Source organism: Erythranthe guttata, chromosome 8 (assembly GCF_056151865.1).
Source record: "Erythranthe guttata isolate IM_541 chromosome 8, IM_541, whole genome shotgun sequence".
Classification (NCBI taxonomy): domain Eukaryota; kingdom Viridiplantae; phylum Streptophyta; class Magnoliopsida; order Lamiales; family Phrymaceae; genus Erythranthe; species Erythranthe guttata.
Window position 1 is genome coordinate 13,216,581 of NC_142540.1, and position 18,436 is coordinate 13,235,016.

The following is an 18,436-nucleotide window of genomic DNA, read 5'->3' on the forward strand; positions in this document are numbered from 1 at the left end:
AATATAATTTATGTTTTTATATGAATAGTATAATTTTTTAAAATGTACAATAAATAAAACTTTTGCTAGATACATGGAATTCCATTGCAAAGATGAGATGACTGGCCTTGTGAAATTCTATGGAGATGGACACAAAGATAAATAAATGATGATTATACTATTGAACATTACTATCAGGGACGGCCCTGGCCCAGGGCGAGCAGGGCCTAGGCCCAGGGCCCATCTTCAGCTGGGGCCCGAAAAATAGTTTTTTTTTTTAATACATTTTCCAATTATTTTTAATTTATTGTTTATTTTCTTTTGTTTATTCTCACCCCTCTCTCTCTCTCTCGTGAGTCGTGCTCCACTCCACTTCTCCATACTTTCTCTCTCCACTTATTATTTTAGTCCGATTTTCATTTTATTTTTTCTCACTCTTCTTCTCATTTTTCCCCCAATATGTACAAGTACAAATACCTTATTTTTGTTTTATATTCGTATATATAAAATTAGTTTTTGTTTACGTAAAAATGTATATATATATATATATATATCAAATTACGGCCACCCCTTAGGAATGGCCAAATTACAAAAAACAAAACCATTTTAATTGGGTAATTACAACTCCGTTCCTTTTAAATATTTTTACATAAAATTGATGTAATTGAGTTATTTACCGAACCAAATCGTATATTTATTTCGACAAACAATAGTATAAAATGTTGGCGTACCGAAAGTTAGGTTTGGTTTTACCGATTTAACATCCCAAAATTTATCTCTAGAGTGTTTTTCTCGTAAGAAAATAAAATAATACATAGTTGAGGGGTGACTGTAACTGTAATTACCCAAACATGAGAGATGTTTTTATAATGTGACCATAACTTGCCGTATATTTGCCCCATATATATATATATATATATATATATATATATATATATATATATATATATATATATATATATATATATATATATATATATATATATATATATATATATATATATATATATATATATATATATATATATAATATATATATATATATATATAATTTTGAGCATACATATTTGGGGGCACGATTTATATTTTCGCCCAGGGCCTCTAGAAGTCCAGGACCGGCCCTGATTACTATGCATGATTATATTTATATGTAGTAACATATGCACACGACTGTGTATTTTCAATTGATATTGGTAATATAAATTGTTATTTATAATTATATATAAGATTCTTTTTTTTTTTTTTATAATTACAATTCTACTCTCCATATATACCTACAATTCTAAATTATATGCATACATACCTCATTGATTCTCACTTTTTATTATCTCATTTTATTTGTCATCTCATTAATTCAGTTTCAATAACATACAACAAATCAAATGATTTATGTGATAGAATTTCACTACAGTAAGTAAATATATTTTTTTTTCAACCACATTGTTCTATTCATCATCTTATATAGATTCAATTGTGAACTTTTTGGTGGTGTAGATGAATTTTATTTATATACATATATAGTCACATGTTGTCATGTACGTGTAGTCATATACAGTCACATGTAGTAACAATAATGCACATAACTACTTGTGACTATAGTTCACCAATGTAAATTTATCAAAAAAATATTTTTCATTATTTTTTTGTATTTTTCATGTAATGTAATTCGCTTGTTCCATTTTGTTCTTTTTTTTTTTTTTTTTATAACTTTTCTTTTTGTCACATGTTTTGCTTTGTATAACACTATTAAACGCAAAGAATAAGAAGCGGAGAAGTGCCATGTGAAGTTGCATTCATGCTACAGTACTCTAGACTTATGCAACTATATATAATTATAGATAATTGTAAATAACTATAGTCACATGTAGTAACATATATTTATATGTATGCTATGTGTTTTTTAATGTATAGTAATGTGTGTAATGTTGAAGATTATATGCATGTTATTGTGTTTTTTCATTTTTCTTTTGGGTTTAGTTGATTTTTAATATCAAGATTAAAATTGTGAATTTTGTTGTTGGTGTAAATTAATTTTGGGGTAGAAAGACAGTACATGATTACATATAACTATACATGATTGTGGTATACTATAGTTATCTGTAGTATACTATAGTCATGTGTAGTCAATTCAGGACAGTAAATTTATCAAAAAAAATTAAACAATTAAATTTTTTTAAAATTAATAAAAAAATTACTAAAAAAGTTAAAAAAATTAAAAAATTAAAAAAACTCAAAAAAATAAAAAAAAAAGTAAAAAAGAAATTAAAGAATAAAAAAACAAATACAGAAGAGGGTGTGTATAAAAAATAATAATAAAATAAACTTTTATATTTTTTTATTAAAAAAATGGTAAATTTCACTTTCTCCCTTGTACTTTGGCTGGATATCACTCTATCCCCTTGTACTCTCAATTGCATCGATTTACCCCCTTGTACTTTGGTTTGATATCACTTTACCCTCTTCTACTCTCAATTCATCGATTTCTGTTAGAGTAGGTGACCAACAAGCCAACTTGTGGTTGTGGTCCTTCTCTTTATCCTTGTAATAAAACAATCGTTTTTCGTTCGTAATAATAAAATATCTTATTTGGCATTCTATATCTGTTATCCCATGCAAGCACTTAGTGTATGTGTACTGCGTCTCATCAGTCCTCGGTGTTGTGACATCGGCATACTTGAGTGGGTGCTCATACTGGATGAGTTCACTGAACTCCCTCGCCCTAGAAATCTATAAGTGGTTCTCATTCATCGAGAAATAGGTTTCTAAGATATAGTTGTACACCATTAGTCCTTAAGACCCAGACATCACCGTGACTTCACTAGAGGACCGATTGTATCGTGACCTGTTCCTGAGTCCCACCGCGGACCACTCCAAGCGCCAACGTTCGTGCAATCCGAAATCTAGTGTGAAGTCTGTGCATTGTAGTAGGGGATTCGAGCGCTTGAGTAGTCATGGATGTCCTGTGTGTTCTGACGGTTTATAATCCAAGGAATCTCTGGCCAAGAGTTGATAGTGGGGTGATTAGGGAAATGTGATTCCCTAAGTCACACACGAACGGATTTATAATACCTAGAACGTTCGCACGGTTATTGAACTTTATAAGAGGTCTCGGTGAACCAATGCCTCTAGTTCAATCGGGACATGTGCTGCGAAGGGATCGTACTGTACGCTAACTATATCATAAGGTTCCTGCAGGCACTTCATTTGTATCTAGGGAATCATGATGCGTAGTTGCTAGACGCCAATCTTGATTCGTTGGGCACCGATTTGATCGGGGATTAGGTAAAATGAGTTTTACTCTAATCGGGACTCTTGGGAGGAGTTCGTATAAGAACAATGTGTTGTTCGAATCATAAAGAGTTGTGAGCCCACGACTAGCATACACCTGAACCATTGAGGGTCACACTTCTCGTGTAATATAGATCTTTGATAACAACAAGCATAGATTAATGTGTTAATCTTTGAACGATTGGATGTCGATATGATTGAATCCAAGATTAATAATTGTGAATTGCGAATCGGAATAAACGTGGAGAAAGAGAGAAATGCGGAATTTAGTAAACTTTCTAAATTGGTAAGTTTCCCGATTTAGCAAGTCCACTAAAGTGGAAGTTTCCAATTTTGGAAATTGGAAATTTCGAAGAGGCACTCGTATCGACGAGGACTTTGAGCTCGCACAAATATAATTTTGTTATAATTTTGTGAACGATCGTATATTAGAAACGAGGCCGACGAGGGAATGGGCTTAATGCATCAGTGGGTCAAGCCCAACGACTTAAACCCACTAGGGTTGAAAACCCTAAGTATAAATAGACCTCAAACAAGAGTTTGAGATCATATTTTTGCACCAAACCCTAGCCGCTCAAGCCCTAGCCGCTCTCCCCTTCGGCCGTTGCTGCCCCGCCGCGCCACCGCCGACCACCGCCGGAAAACCGCCGGTTTTCTCCTCTTGTTTCCTTCGTTTTATTCTTGTTGTTATCTAACTCGTTTACATCTAGTGCTGTAGTTCGAGTGGGTTGAAAATACGAGGTGAAACCTAATTGGAGAGGAGCCGCTGCCCCGACGAATCCACGCACCGCCGCAGCACCGCCGCACGCGCCGCTACGCCGCTCACGCGCCGCCGCTGCTGCTGCCATTCACCGCCGTTCGTCGCTTGCTGGATCAGCTTATTTTAAAGCCGTGAGTTGCAGCCCCGATGATTGGTAATTTGCAGCTTGTACGTGATTGGTTCTAGGTTTCGATTCGTCGAAATCTCACGCTACAAGAGGTACATGAATCGAAACTTTCGTAAATTAATTCGAGCATGTTTGTATGAATTATAATTTATGATTATGAGTAATATATGATTACGTGTTTCGATTTTATTGAATGATGAACAAACATGTTTTGTAATTTTCGGTTTTACGTGTTTTTCAATTAAATCGATAATTACCATATGTATGGCAGAAGCGTTAAGGTACGTTGACTATGTGATTAGTTTATGCATGTAATCGAAACTAGTTCGATATAAAATTTTTAAATTCCGCTGCGTATACATGCACGATCCCCAACAGTGGTATCAAAGCCACGGGTTAATCGTTTATTTGTCAACGTGTTTATCGTTTTCGAAAGCATGCTTCGATTTGTTGAATTGTTGAATTTTCGGTGTTATCAAATTGGGTGGTTTAATATTAATTAAATATTTTGAATATTTCAGAATATATAAAATTTTTAATTTAGAAAATCGTTTTTTCCGCTGCTTTTCAGCTGACCGAACCGGTCCGGTCAGCACAAAAAAAAAATTGATTTTCTGGGATTAATATTAAAATTAATTGATTTTTAATTTTTGAAATTATTTATCAATTAAACCCAATTAGATAATTGATCCATTAATTTAATTTGAATTCAAAGAATAGTGTTGGATTAATTATTTAATTTAATCGTTAAATTAGTTTAATTAATGGAACACAAATTAGATGGCAAATAATTAATGGACTTCATTCTTATTTGATTGATTTATGAATGAAGGGAGTCCGTTAATTATATTTGCAATTAATCGTATTTATTAATTAATTCATGAGATGAATAATTGTGATTAAGTACGATGATGATCGGATGTCTCTCTTAGGATCAATATGCGTTTCCACATACCTAGAGAACATAGTTGTAGGAATCACAATCGATCATAACCTAAAACTTCCGATGAGCTAATAAGTTTTAATAAATAAAATCCCTTATTCTTATTCAAGAATAATTATCAAGCTATAAAGGAAAACCAAATTGTTGAATTTTTCTTTCCTTCTACCAACAATTAAATTATGTGTAGCCTCTCATAATAGTGCAGTAAGCCGTGTTAGCGGGGAGTGCTATTGTGGGATAAGTTGTAATTTAATTGACATTAGATGGAGATACGGTCATAGATAAAATTATATTGGATTAATGTGGTCGGCTAGATTAACTAGGGACTGCATTAGTTTGATATAGTTGGATCTACGACATCTCATATTGGTAGGCTAGACTTGACACACGAAGATTTTGATATTCGCTAGATTAACTTAGGTCATTATCAAGTGTGAGGTAAATCGAACTTTAGGGTCACATAGTGATGTGATTGATAGTACTCTACCTTTAGGCTTATGTAATCGGGATAGATTAACTACGGGTTACATTAGCGCTATTGGACCTAAAGCCCATTAAAGAAAAATAAGTTTTCTCGATTGTCTGCTAGAGGGTGGTGGAATTCGATAAAATTAGTGGGAGAACAATTAAAACATAAAAGTCCAAAATTTTAATTATAACGATTATTACGAACTAAAATCTAATTATTGTCTTCTTAAAATTTTCTCAGCAACAATGTCCAAACATCCCCTTTCCTCAATCCTCGACCAAAAAAAACTCACCGTTCCAAACTATTTGGATTGGCTTCGCAATCTGAAACTTGTGCTCCAAGTCGAGGAGCGTCTCTATGTGCTCAATGAACGCCCCCCCCCCCCGCTGCTCTCCCTGCGACTGCTACTGCTGATGAGACTGCCACTTTCGAGGCATGGAAGAAGGACGACCTCCATACAAGGTGCTACATGCTAGCATCCATGGTGCCAGAGCTCGCGAGGAAGTATGAGTCTCACGTGCATGCTTATGATATCAAGCATCATCTTGAAAGCATGTACAGTGAGAATACTAGGGCATCGAGGTACTCAGCTACCAAGGAGTTGATCACCATGAGGCTGGGTGAAGGGGCTTCGGTCCACGAGCACGGTCTCAAGATGATCACTCTCCTTGAGAAGTTGGTGAACCTTGATGTCACCCTCCCGGCCGAGCTCTCGGTGGATTTGATCCTACTGTCCCTTCCTAGTTCTTATGAATGGTTCATAGTGAACTTCAACATGAACAAGCTTGATCCACCATTGGATGAGTTGTTGAACATGTTGGTCAGCTATGAGTCCACAATCAAGAAGGAGAAATCTGTTCTCCTAGTTGCTCCTTCTGCAAAGAAAGGTTCTTTCCAGAAGAAAAGGAAGGAAAGAAGTTCCGGCCCGAGCAAGAAACTTGAGAAGGGCGAGTCGAGCGGAGTGAAGAACGAAAAGGTCACCAAGCAAGTTGATGACGCTTGCCATCATTGTGGAAAGAAGGGCCACTGGCGACGCAACTGCAAGGCTTACCTAGATCAGAAACGTTCTGAAAAGGGTGCGTACTTAGTTGAAGTTAATTTGTCCGTTAAATCTTCTGCTTGGGTATTGGATACTGGTTGTGGCTCACATCTTTGTAATGATTTGCAGCTCATGACAAGAAGTAGGAGGCTTAATGTGGGTGAGACCTACCTAAGAATGGGCAACGGAGCAAGAGTTGCTGCTGAAGCCATTGGGACGATTTATCTTTCTGTTTTGGATTCTAGTTTTTCCATTGTTTTGAACAATTGTTTATTTGTTACGTCACTTATTCGAAACCTTATTTCTATTCCTGTTTTGGATAATGAAGGTTTTACTTTTGTTTTTGGAAATTCAATTTGCATTATACAAAAGGATCAAAATGTGATTTGTAAGGGACAACTTATAAACAACTTATATGAACTAAATCCAAATGAAATACCAATTAACGTTATATCAGCAAAACGAAAATATATAAGTCTTAACCCCGCACAACTTTGGCACGCTCGAATGGGTCATATTTCCTTGAGAAGGATGAACGAATTTGTAAGTGAAGGATTGTTCTCCTTGGAGGACGTGAAATCACTTCAAACTTGTGCATCCTGCCTCAAAGGAAAAATGACCAAGACTCCCTTCAAAGGGAAGATGGAACGAGCCGAGGGTCTTTTGGATTTGATCCATTCAGACGTGTGTGGTCCACTAAGCGTTAGTGCTAGGGGTGGTTTTAACTACTTCGTTACCTTTACCGACGATTATTCTAGGTATGGTTTCGTGTACTTAATGAAGTATAAGTCTGAAACTTTTGAAAGGTTCAAAGATTTTAGACACCAAGTAGAAAACCAACTTGGTAGACGTATTAAGAAATTACGATCCGATCGTGGTGGCGAATACTTAAGTACTGAGTTTATAGACTATCTTAAAGAGAATGGGATTCTGTCGCAATGGACTCCTCCTGGAACTCCTCAACTTAATGGAGTTTCCGAACGTCGGAATCGAACACTGTTAGACATGGTTCGATCTATGATGGGGTTCACCGAGCTACCGGCATACCTGTGGGGTCATGCACTCCTAAATGCCGTGTATTTGCTGAATAGGGTTAATACCAAAGCAGTTAACTCCACACCTTATGAACTTTGGCACTCCAAGAAACCCACGTTTAAACATATTAGGATATGGGGTTGTCCCGCTTACGTGAAGCGGCTAGTGGGAGATAAGTTGGATAGAAAATCCGACCTATGCTATTTTGTGGGGTATCCCGAGGATTCCATGGGATACGAATTCTACTATGTTTCCGAGGCAAAAGTGTTCGTCTCGAGAAATGCCGTGTTCCTTGAGAAGGAATTTCTATCGGATAGAAAGGGCAGTGTAGTTGATCTCGAAGAAGTTCGAGAACCACAATCTGAAGTTCAAGCACAACAATCAGATAATGAACCAATTCAACAAACCACTAATATACCTCCTGAACCGTCGCTGCGTAGATCCGAAAGAGTTCGGAGGCCCCCGATAGGTTATTCCTCGTTGATGAAGTTGACCAAGGATGTGATCCTAGAACTTTCAACGAAGCTGTATCGGATGCAGACAAGCTAAAGGACATTGGCTTAATGCCATGAAATCCGAAATGGACTCTATGTACTCCAACAAGGTATGGACCTTGGTAGATCCACCCGAGGGAATCGTTCCCATAGGCTGCAAGTGGATCTATAAGAAGAAAATTGGAGTAGATGGAAAGGTATCGACCTACAAGGCTAGATTGGTAGCAAAGGGTTATACTCAAAAGCAAGGAGTTGACTATGAGGAGACCTTCTCTTCAGTTGCTATGCTTAAGTCCATTAGGATTTTGCTGGCCATCTCTGTGTGGTACGACTACGAGATATGGCAAATGGATGCGAAGACCGCTTTCCTTAATGGGGACATTGAGGAAGAAATTTACATGGCGCAGCCGGAAGGCTTCATATCTTCTGGAGATGAGCAAAAGGTTTGCAAACTCCAGCGATCCATTTATGGATTGAAACAAGCATCCGGTAGTTGGAACAAAAGGTTCGACACAACTATCAAAGAGTTTGAATTTGTGAAAAAACCGGAGGAACCTTGTGTCTACAAGAAGGTTAGTGGGAGTGCAGTGACTTTCCTTGTACTTTATGTTGATGACATACTACTCATTGGGAATATGGATCTATAGAGATAGATCGAGGAGATTACTTGGCTTGTCCCAATCCATGTACATAGACACCGTTCTTAAATGGTTTAGCATGGAAGAATCCAAGAAGGGATTCTTGCCAATGTCCCATGGGGTTCGTCTCTCGAAATCCATGCGTCCTCAAACACAAATGGAAATCGAGGAGATGAAAAGGACACCTTATGCATCCGCTATAGGAAGCATAATGTATGGCATGCTGTGTACACGACCTGATATTGCGTATGCTGTGAGCGTCACAAGCAGATATCAGTCCGACCCCGGCCCAGCCCATTGGAAGGCTGTGAAGGACATTCTCAAGTACTTGCGAAGAACTTGAGATTTGTTTTTGGTCTATGGGGATACCGAGTTGAAATTAGAAGGCTTCACGGATTCTAGTTTTCAATCGGACGTGGATGACTCGAAGTCAAACTCGGGGTATATATTCAAAGTCAACGGGGGTGCCGTGTGTTGGAAGAGTTCCAAACAAGGCACGACGGTTGATTCCACCACCGAGGCTGAATATATTGCAGCATCAGATGCTTCAAAGGAAGGGTCATGGATTAGGAAATTCATCCAAGAGTTGGGTGTATTTCCGAACGCTAGCGATCCAGTACGGCTGTACTGCGATAACAATGGAGCCGTAGCGCAAGCTAAGGAACCAAGAGCTCATCATAAGTCGAAGCACGTGTTGAGAAAATACCATGTGATCCGAGAGATCATAGAGAGAGGTGAAGTCAAGCTAGACAGAGTCACCTCGGAGGACAATATTGCAGATCCCTTCACCAAGCCATTGTCAGGATCAGTCCACGAGAAACATCGAGAGTCGATGGGACTTAGATTCATGAGTAGTTGGCTTTAGGTCAAGTGGGAGATTGTTAGAGTAGGTGACCAACAAGCCAACTTGTGGTTGTGGTCCTTCTCTTTTTTCTTGTAATAAAACAATCGTTTTTCGTTCGTAATAATAAAATATTTCATTTGGCATTCTATACCTGTTATCCCATGCAAGGAGCATAGATATAGGCCTAACGAGTTACTCTATTACTGTGAGTTGATCTAGTAGAATTGTGAGATAACTCAGCAATGTAATGTAACTGTTAAACCTTGTTCCTAGTCGATGGGTTACGCCAATAATGAGGATACCGGCCTTTCCCTTTTGAGACTAGCACTTAGTGTATGTGTACTGCGTCTCATCAGTCCTCGGTGTTGTGACATCGGCATACTTGAGTGGGTGCTCATACTGGATGAGTTCACTGAACTCCCTCGCCCTAGAAATCTATAAGTGGTTCTCATTCATCGAGTAATAGGCTTCTAAGATATAGTTGTACACCATTAGTCCTTAAGACCCAAACATCACCGTGACTTCACTAGAGGACCGATTGTATCGTGACCTGTCCCTGAGTCCCATAGCGGACCACTCCAAGGGCCAACGTTCGTGCAATCCGAAATCTAGTGTGAAGTCTGTGCATTGTAGTAGGGGATTCGAGCGCTTGAGTAGTCATGAATGTCCTATGTGTTCTGACGGTTTATAATCCAACGAATCTCTGGCCAGAGTTGATAGTGGGGTGATTAGGGAAATGTGTTTCCCTAAGTCACACACGAACGGATTTATAATACCTAGAACGTTCGCACGGTTATTGAACTTTATAAGAGGTCTCGGTGAACCAATGCCTCTAGTTCAATTGGGACATGTGCTGCGAAGGGATCGTACTGTACGCTAACTATATCATAAGGTTCTTGCAGGAACTTCATTTGTATCTAGGGAATCATGATGCGTAGTTGCTAGACGCCAATCTTGATTCGTTGGGCACCGATTTGATCGGGGATTAGGTAAAATGAGTTTGACGCTAATCGGTACTCTTGGGAGGAGTTCGTATAAGAACAATGTGTTGTTCGAATCACAAAGAGTTGTGAGCCCACAGCTAGCATACACCTGAACCATTGAGGGTCACACTTCTCGTGTAATATAGATCCTTGATAACAACAAGCATAGATTAATGTGTTAATCTTTAAACAATTGGATGTCGATATGATTGAATCCAAGATTCGTAATTGTGAATTGCGAATCGGAATAAACGTGGAGAAAGAGAGAAATGCGGAATTTAGTGAACCTTCTAAATTGGGAAGTTTCCCGATTTAGCAAGTCCACTAAAGTGGAAGTTTCCAATTTTGGAAATTGGAAATTTCGAAGAGGCACTCGTATCGACGAGGACTTTGAGCTCGTCACAAATATAATTTTGTGAACGGTCGTTTGTTAGAAACGAGGCCGACGAGGGAATGGACTTAATGCATCAGTGGGTCAAGCCCAATGACTTAATCCCACAAGGGTTAAGAACCCTAAGTATAAATAGACCTCAAACAAGTGTTTGAGATCAGATTTTTGGACCAAACCCTAGCCGCTCAAGCCCTAGCCGCTCTCCCCTTCGGCCGTTGCTGCCCCGCCGCGCCACCGCCAAATCGAAGCATGCTTTTTTACAAGGGGGTAAACTTCCACAAATCGAAGCATGCTTTTTTAAATTGTGAATTTTGTTGTTGGTGTAAATTAATTTTGGGGTAGAAAGACAGTACATGATTACATATAACTATACATGACTGTGGTATACTATAGTTATCTGTAGTATACTATAGTCATGTGTAGTCAATTCAGGACAGTAAATTTATCAAAAAAATTAAGCAATTAAAATTTTTAAAATTAATAAAAAAATTCCTAAAAAAATTAAAAAAATTAAAAAATTAAAAAAACTCAAAAAAAAGTAAAAAAGAAATTAAAGAATAAAAAAATAAATACAAAAGAGGGTATGTATAAAAAATAAAAATAAAATAAACGTTTATATTTTTTTATTAAAAAAAGGGTAAATTTCACTTTCCCCTTGTATTTTGGCTGGATATCACTCTATCTCCTTGTACTCTCAAGTGCATCGATTTACCCCCTTGTACTTTGGTTTGATATCACTTTAGCCTCTTCTACTCTCAATTCATCGATTTCCCCCCTTATACTTTGGCTCGATATCACTTTACCCCCTTGTACTTGAAAAATTGTTTCAATGTGACACTCGCCATTAGTTTTCAGACCTTTTGACATTAACACCGTTTGATCTAAGTTTGAAAATTTCAAAAAAAAGCCACCCCTCCCAGTTTAAATAATTATTAATAAAAAAATTAAAAAAAATTGTGGCTGGCGTCGTGAACTATATTTTCTCGTTGTTTCGAATTTTTTATTATTTTATTTTTTGTTTTTTTATTTAATTTTTTTTATTTTTTAAATAAATATTTAAATTGGAGGAGTGACATTTTAGTAATTTTCAGACTTAAATCAAACGGTGTTAAGGTCAAAGGTCTGAAAACTAACGACGATGGCCATATTGAGACAACTTTTCAAGTACATGGGGAAATCGATGCAATTGAGAGTAAAAAGGGGTAAAGTGATATCGAACCAAAGTACAAGGGGAAAATCGATGAATTGAGAGTAGAAGGGGGTAAAGTGATATCGAACGAAAGCACAAGGGGGCATAATCGATGCAATTGAGAGTACAAGGGGGTAAAGTGATATCCAGCCAAAGTATAAGGGGGAAAATGCATGTCCAAAATGCTAAATGCAGTTGGCCATAGTGTTGAATGCAGTTGGCGAAAATACTGAATGCAGTTCGACGGAAATTGCACATAAGGGCACAATAGTACTTTTGCCTGTCCAGGGAAGAGTATCTCAAAGGAAGAATTTTAGGAGTGAACCTATCCCTATATATTTTCCATACTAGGAGTTTATATCAAATGGACCCTTCAATTTTAGGTAAATACACTCGAAAGAGAGTGAGTAGAAAAACTATTGGAGGGGGTTCGGGTTCAATTACTGAAACCAGGAGTTTCAGGTAATTGCACCTGAATCCTGCCATTTTCATATTTTCTTTTTTATTGTTTAACAAATATTGGATATTTTTAATTTTGATATAATTATAACTTATATTTAATTCACATTATTTTGGTTGTTATTATTTTCTTACAACAATTAGGAAAACATACATTAAATAAAATGGTGAAATGTGGAAATGAAAAAAAGAAGAAGAATTAACATTTAACAACTATATTGTTCAATATTCATTCAATCACCTATTTTTATCTTGGATGAACCTTTGGAATGCTAAACTCCAGACCGCCACAACGTTCTGGTTAATTAAATGTAGTGAGTTTTAGGGTACATTACAATCACCTACCCGAGGTATAGTCAATTTACGAAAATACCCCTTTTGTTTGGATAATTACATTTACCCCTCAATTATGATTTTTTCTTACACCTCCACCCTTATGGTGTCAAATTCAACATGATCATCCAGATTTCGTGCAATGTGCTCTAGTTTGTACTCGTTTTGTGAAAAATAAAATTTCTGATGCACCACAATCTGATATATAAAAGCCAAAAAACACATAATATGATCATCTTGCTTCAAAATGTGAAGTTCGAATGGGATAAAACGGGTACAAAAGTGATAATATTCCATATAATCTCAAAGATTCCACTAAATTTGAAACAGCAAAAGTAGACGTGTAAGAAAATTTATAGTTGAGGGGTGATCGTAATTACCCAAACAATAAGGGAGTTTTCATAATTTAACCATACCTCATGTAGGTGGTTATAATTTACCCTAAGTTTTAATACTGCATTAGTAGCTTGGATGGTAGGAACTTCATATGCATTGAAAGTCAAAGTATATGGTTAAACCCCACTTTTTCGAGTATTTAACATTTATTTACACACCACTCTTTTAACATTTTCAGAACTTATTCTCAAAATCTCCAATTTTTCTTTTCCAAACCCTCCAAAAATTGACAAATGATTTTTTTAATTTCAAATTGCTAGTTATGTGTAATATTTTATGTGTATACTATTATAAACAACAAAAAAAAAGAAGAGAAAAAAACCCCCTCATTTCCATGTATTTAATTTTTACACGTTAAATAAAAATATTTTTTCATGTCTTAAAATTTTCAGATCATTCTTATTAAGGGTCCGTTTGATTCCACTTAATGGACCTCTTAGAGCAACTCCAATGTTAAATATCAAAATTAAATTATCAAATATTTATTTGATATTTGAGGTAATATTTTAATATTAATTAAAATTAATCTACTCCAACCATAGTTATCAAATTAATTATCAATTGGAAGTTTATGGCTGATTTTATTTGTAATGCCACATATCAACTTGTGATTGGATGTTTATGTAGTTACATTTTTGATAACTCAATTTCAAGCAAGTATATTTACATCCCAAGAATTGAATTATCAAAATAGTTAATTTTATAATCCCATTGGAGTTGAAAATTTCTAATTTTTAGTGTTTAAAATGTAAATGGTGGTTAAATGTTTGAATAACATGTTGGATTACCCCATTGAAGTTGCTCTTAGATCAACTCCAATGCTAATTATCAAAATTGGATTATCAAATACTCATTTGATAATTAAGATAATATTTTAATATTCATTTTTAGTTTATCTACTCCAACCATGGTTATCACAATTAATAATCATTTGGAAGTTTTTTAGTAGTTTTATTTGTAATTGTCATGTGTCATTTTGTGATTGGATGTTTAGGTGGTTATTTTTTTGATAACTCAATTCCCATGATATAATTTTACATACAAAGAGGTAGAATATCCAAATACTTACCCATTTTGATACTCCCATTAAAGTAGAAATTTTTAATTGTGGGATATCAAAAAGGTGGTTTATGGGTTTTCGGTCAGCAAATTGCGCATTTTTGGTAACCACCTCTGAATCTGTCCTCATCTCTTTCAGCCGAAAATCTGCCACTTATTCGGCCAGAGAAATATCTGAATGAATATTGGACTCTTTTATCCATAAATAAATATTTAAATATCTACCCTATGCCATAACATGATAATTCTTCTCTATATCTATCTGCTCCAGGCGACGGCAGTGAAACACATCAAAAACCATCAAATGAAAATTGTTCAGACGAGTAAAGTTACATCTTTCTTTTTCATCAACTTCCTTCCGAACAAGCCTTTATATTCTTGTATTTTTATGTTAAATGTTTATTATATTTTTAAATCCATAAACATTTTCAGAACTTATTCTCAAAATCTTCCAATTTTTCTTTTCAAAACCCTCCCAAAATTTACAAATATTTTTTTAATTTCAGAATTACTAGATACTAGTACTTCACCCGTGCGTTGCACGGAGGTTGGTTTTAAATGAGAAAAATAATAATACGTAAACGACTATCTCTTTATAACAACACCAGTTCAAGTAAAACAAAATGGAAGGAAATAAAAAGAACATACACTTTATCTCTTAATTCAGAGTTTTAACATATGAAATAATTAAATATTACAAAGAAGAAAAAGTGAAGCACGCATAACACGATATGAAGATTAAGTGAAATTATTTAAAACATATGGTATAACTCTATTTCATGGAGCACAATCTACTACGCCATGTGAATCTTCTCCAAAATAACTAACTTACAAAAAACACGGTAGCAGAGAAGTAACACAATAGATATTCAAATAACCTGCAACTTTATCCCTAACGACGTTCAATTAGCGATGCACATTACTCAAACAACAATACAACTTATAAATATTGCAAAAGAGATAAGATATATACGCCCCAACCAATATTGATACCAATGCTGAGATATATACGCCCCAACCAATATTGATACCAATGCTGATACCAATATCGATACTAATGCTGATACTAATACTAATACCAATACTGATACTAATAATGATACTAATACTGATACTAATATCGATACTAATACTGATACTACTACTACTACTACTACTACTACTACTACTACTGATGCTGATGCTGATACTGATATTGATACTGATACTGATACTGATACTGATACTCATACTCATACTAATACTAAGAGTAATACTAATACTAATACTAATGCTAATGCTAATGCTAATACTAATGCTAATGCTAATATTAATACTAATACTAATACTAATACTAATACTAATACTAATACTAATACTAATACTAATACTAATGCTAATACTAATACTAATACTAATACTAATACTAATACTAATACTAATACTAATACTAATACTAATACTAATACTCATACTCATACTTATACTAATACTCATACTAATACTAATACTAATACTAACTCTGATACTCATATTGATACTAAGACTAATATTGGTACTGATACAAATACTGATACTCATAGTAATATTAGTTTTAATACTAATATTAATACTAATACTGATACTCATACAAATATTGATACTCATACACATACTGATACTAATAGTCATACTAATACTGACACTTATATTGATATTGATACTGATACGAATATTGATACTAATACTAATACTAATACTAATACTAATTACTAATACTAATACTAATACTAATACTAATACTAATACTAATACTAATACTAATACTAATACTAATACTAATACTAATACTAATACTAATACTAATACTAATACTAATACTAATACTAATACTAATACTAATACTAATACTAATACTAATACTAATACTAATACTAATACTAATACTAATACTAATACTAATACTAATACTAATACTAATACTAATACTAATACTAATACTAATACTAATACTAATACTAATAATAATAATATTAATACTAATACTAATACTAATACTAATATTGTTTAATCGTTTAAGTTAGCATCCGCATCTTACTAAGTGATATCTAAGTCTCTGGCCAGAGCTGACTAAGTGATCCGCATCCGCATCCGCATCTTACTAATATTGTTTAATCGTTTAAGTTAGCATCCGCATCTTACTAAGTGTAATTGTTGTGTGTTCTCATAGTTTGTAATATCTAAGTCTCTGGCCAGAGCTGACTAAGTGATGATTAGAGAATTCGATTCTCTAAGTCATGCACACAACGATTACAACACTTAGAACGACCGCACAGTCATTGAACTACTAAGGAGGTCTCGATGAACCAATGCTTCTAGTTCAATCGGGACATATGAATCGAAGGGATCGTACTGTACGCTAACTATATCAAAAGGTTCTTGCAGGCACTTCATTTGTATCTAGGGAATCATGACGCGTAGTTGCTAGACGCCAATCTTGATTCGTTGGGTGATTAAGGTGAAACGAGCTACATCTTAATCGTAACTCTAAGGGACGAGTTTTGACCACAAAGGGTTGTGGGCCCACGGCTAGCTTACACCTGAACCATCGAGGGTCACACTGCTCGTGCACATGAGATCTTTGAATAAATGGTTAGAGATAAAAAAAAAATATCTTTGCATGATTGGAAGTCAATATGATTGAGTCCAACATTCGTAATTTGGAATTATGAATGAGAATAAGAAAATGAAAAGAATAGGCGAACATCTTAGTGGACTTTCTAAATTGGGAAGTTTCCAAATTTAGAAAGTGCAGTGAATTAGGGTTTCAACTTTTAGAAAGTTGGAAATCGAGCATTGGCACTCGTAATGACGAGGGAATTATAATGATTCTGAAAATGTAATCGTTACAATTTTTCGATCATTGAATTGAGAAAAATGAGCGAGTAAAGAACTAACGAGCTTAAGCTGTTGGCCCCGGTCCAACTTAAGCCCGTTAGGGCTTTTATGCAAGACACTATAAATACTTGATTTATAGGTCTTGCACAAACAACAACACAATCCCGAAAACTAGACGCTTGCCCTTTCTCTCTCTCGGCCACACCAGCTCACGGCCGTCGTCGTCGCCGCCATTCAACCGCCGGAAATCGGCCTCTGTTGGCCGATTAATCATGGTAGTTCTATTCTTCATTTTATTCTAACTATTGCGTGTCTAGTGCCGCGTTTTAGTAGATTGAAGTATACGAGGTGAAATTCGAGTGGAAGAAGAATCGAAGAATCGAAGAATCGAGGAGCAGCCCCCGAGGCAACGCCGCACGCGCTGCCACGCGCCGTGCGAAGACAGCGCATGATCCTCACGCGCCGCCGTCGCCGCCGCCTCTTCGCCGTCGCTGCTCCCGGATTGCACGGATTGGTTTCCGTGGCAATCTTGCTTCGTTTAGTGCACCAACCTCACGCTTCAAGAGGTAATTTTTCGAATCCGGTATCCGTTTGAAATTAATTTAATTAGATTAAAATATGCATGATCGTTTTCGTAGTATGTTTTATGAATTTGTATGTTTTATATGATTACATGATCTTCATGATTTACTGCGAGCACATTAATTGATTTAATGCGAGCATGCTAATTGATTTACTGTCGATTAAATAATTCGCATAAATGTTGTTTTTAATTTCGCTGGAAGCGCAAATGTACGCAATTAATTGTTTATAATTATCTCTGCCTCAGTCTAACTACAACAAACAACGTACTTCGAGAAGTACATGAAGGCATTTGCGGAAATCATTTGAGTGGTAGAACATTGTCTCTCAAACTGTTGAGACAAGGTTACTACTGGCCAACGATGCATGAAGACTCGAAGAAATTAGCACAGAGGTGTAAACCCTACTAAGAGCATGCCCACATCACTCACATGCAGTGGCGTTAATGCAACCGATTGACAGCCCCATCCCTTTCACTGAATGGGGGAGTAGACTTAGTCGGCCCCTTCCCACCCGCCACCGGAGGGCGCAAGTTCCTCATTGTAGCCGTTCATTACTTCACCAAATGGGTT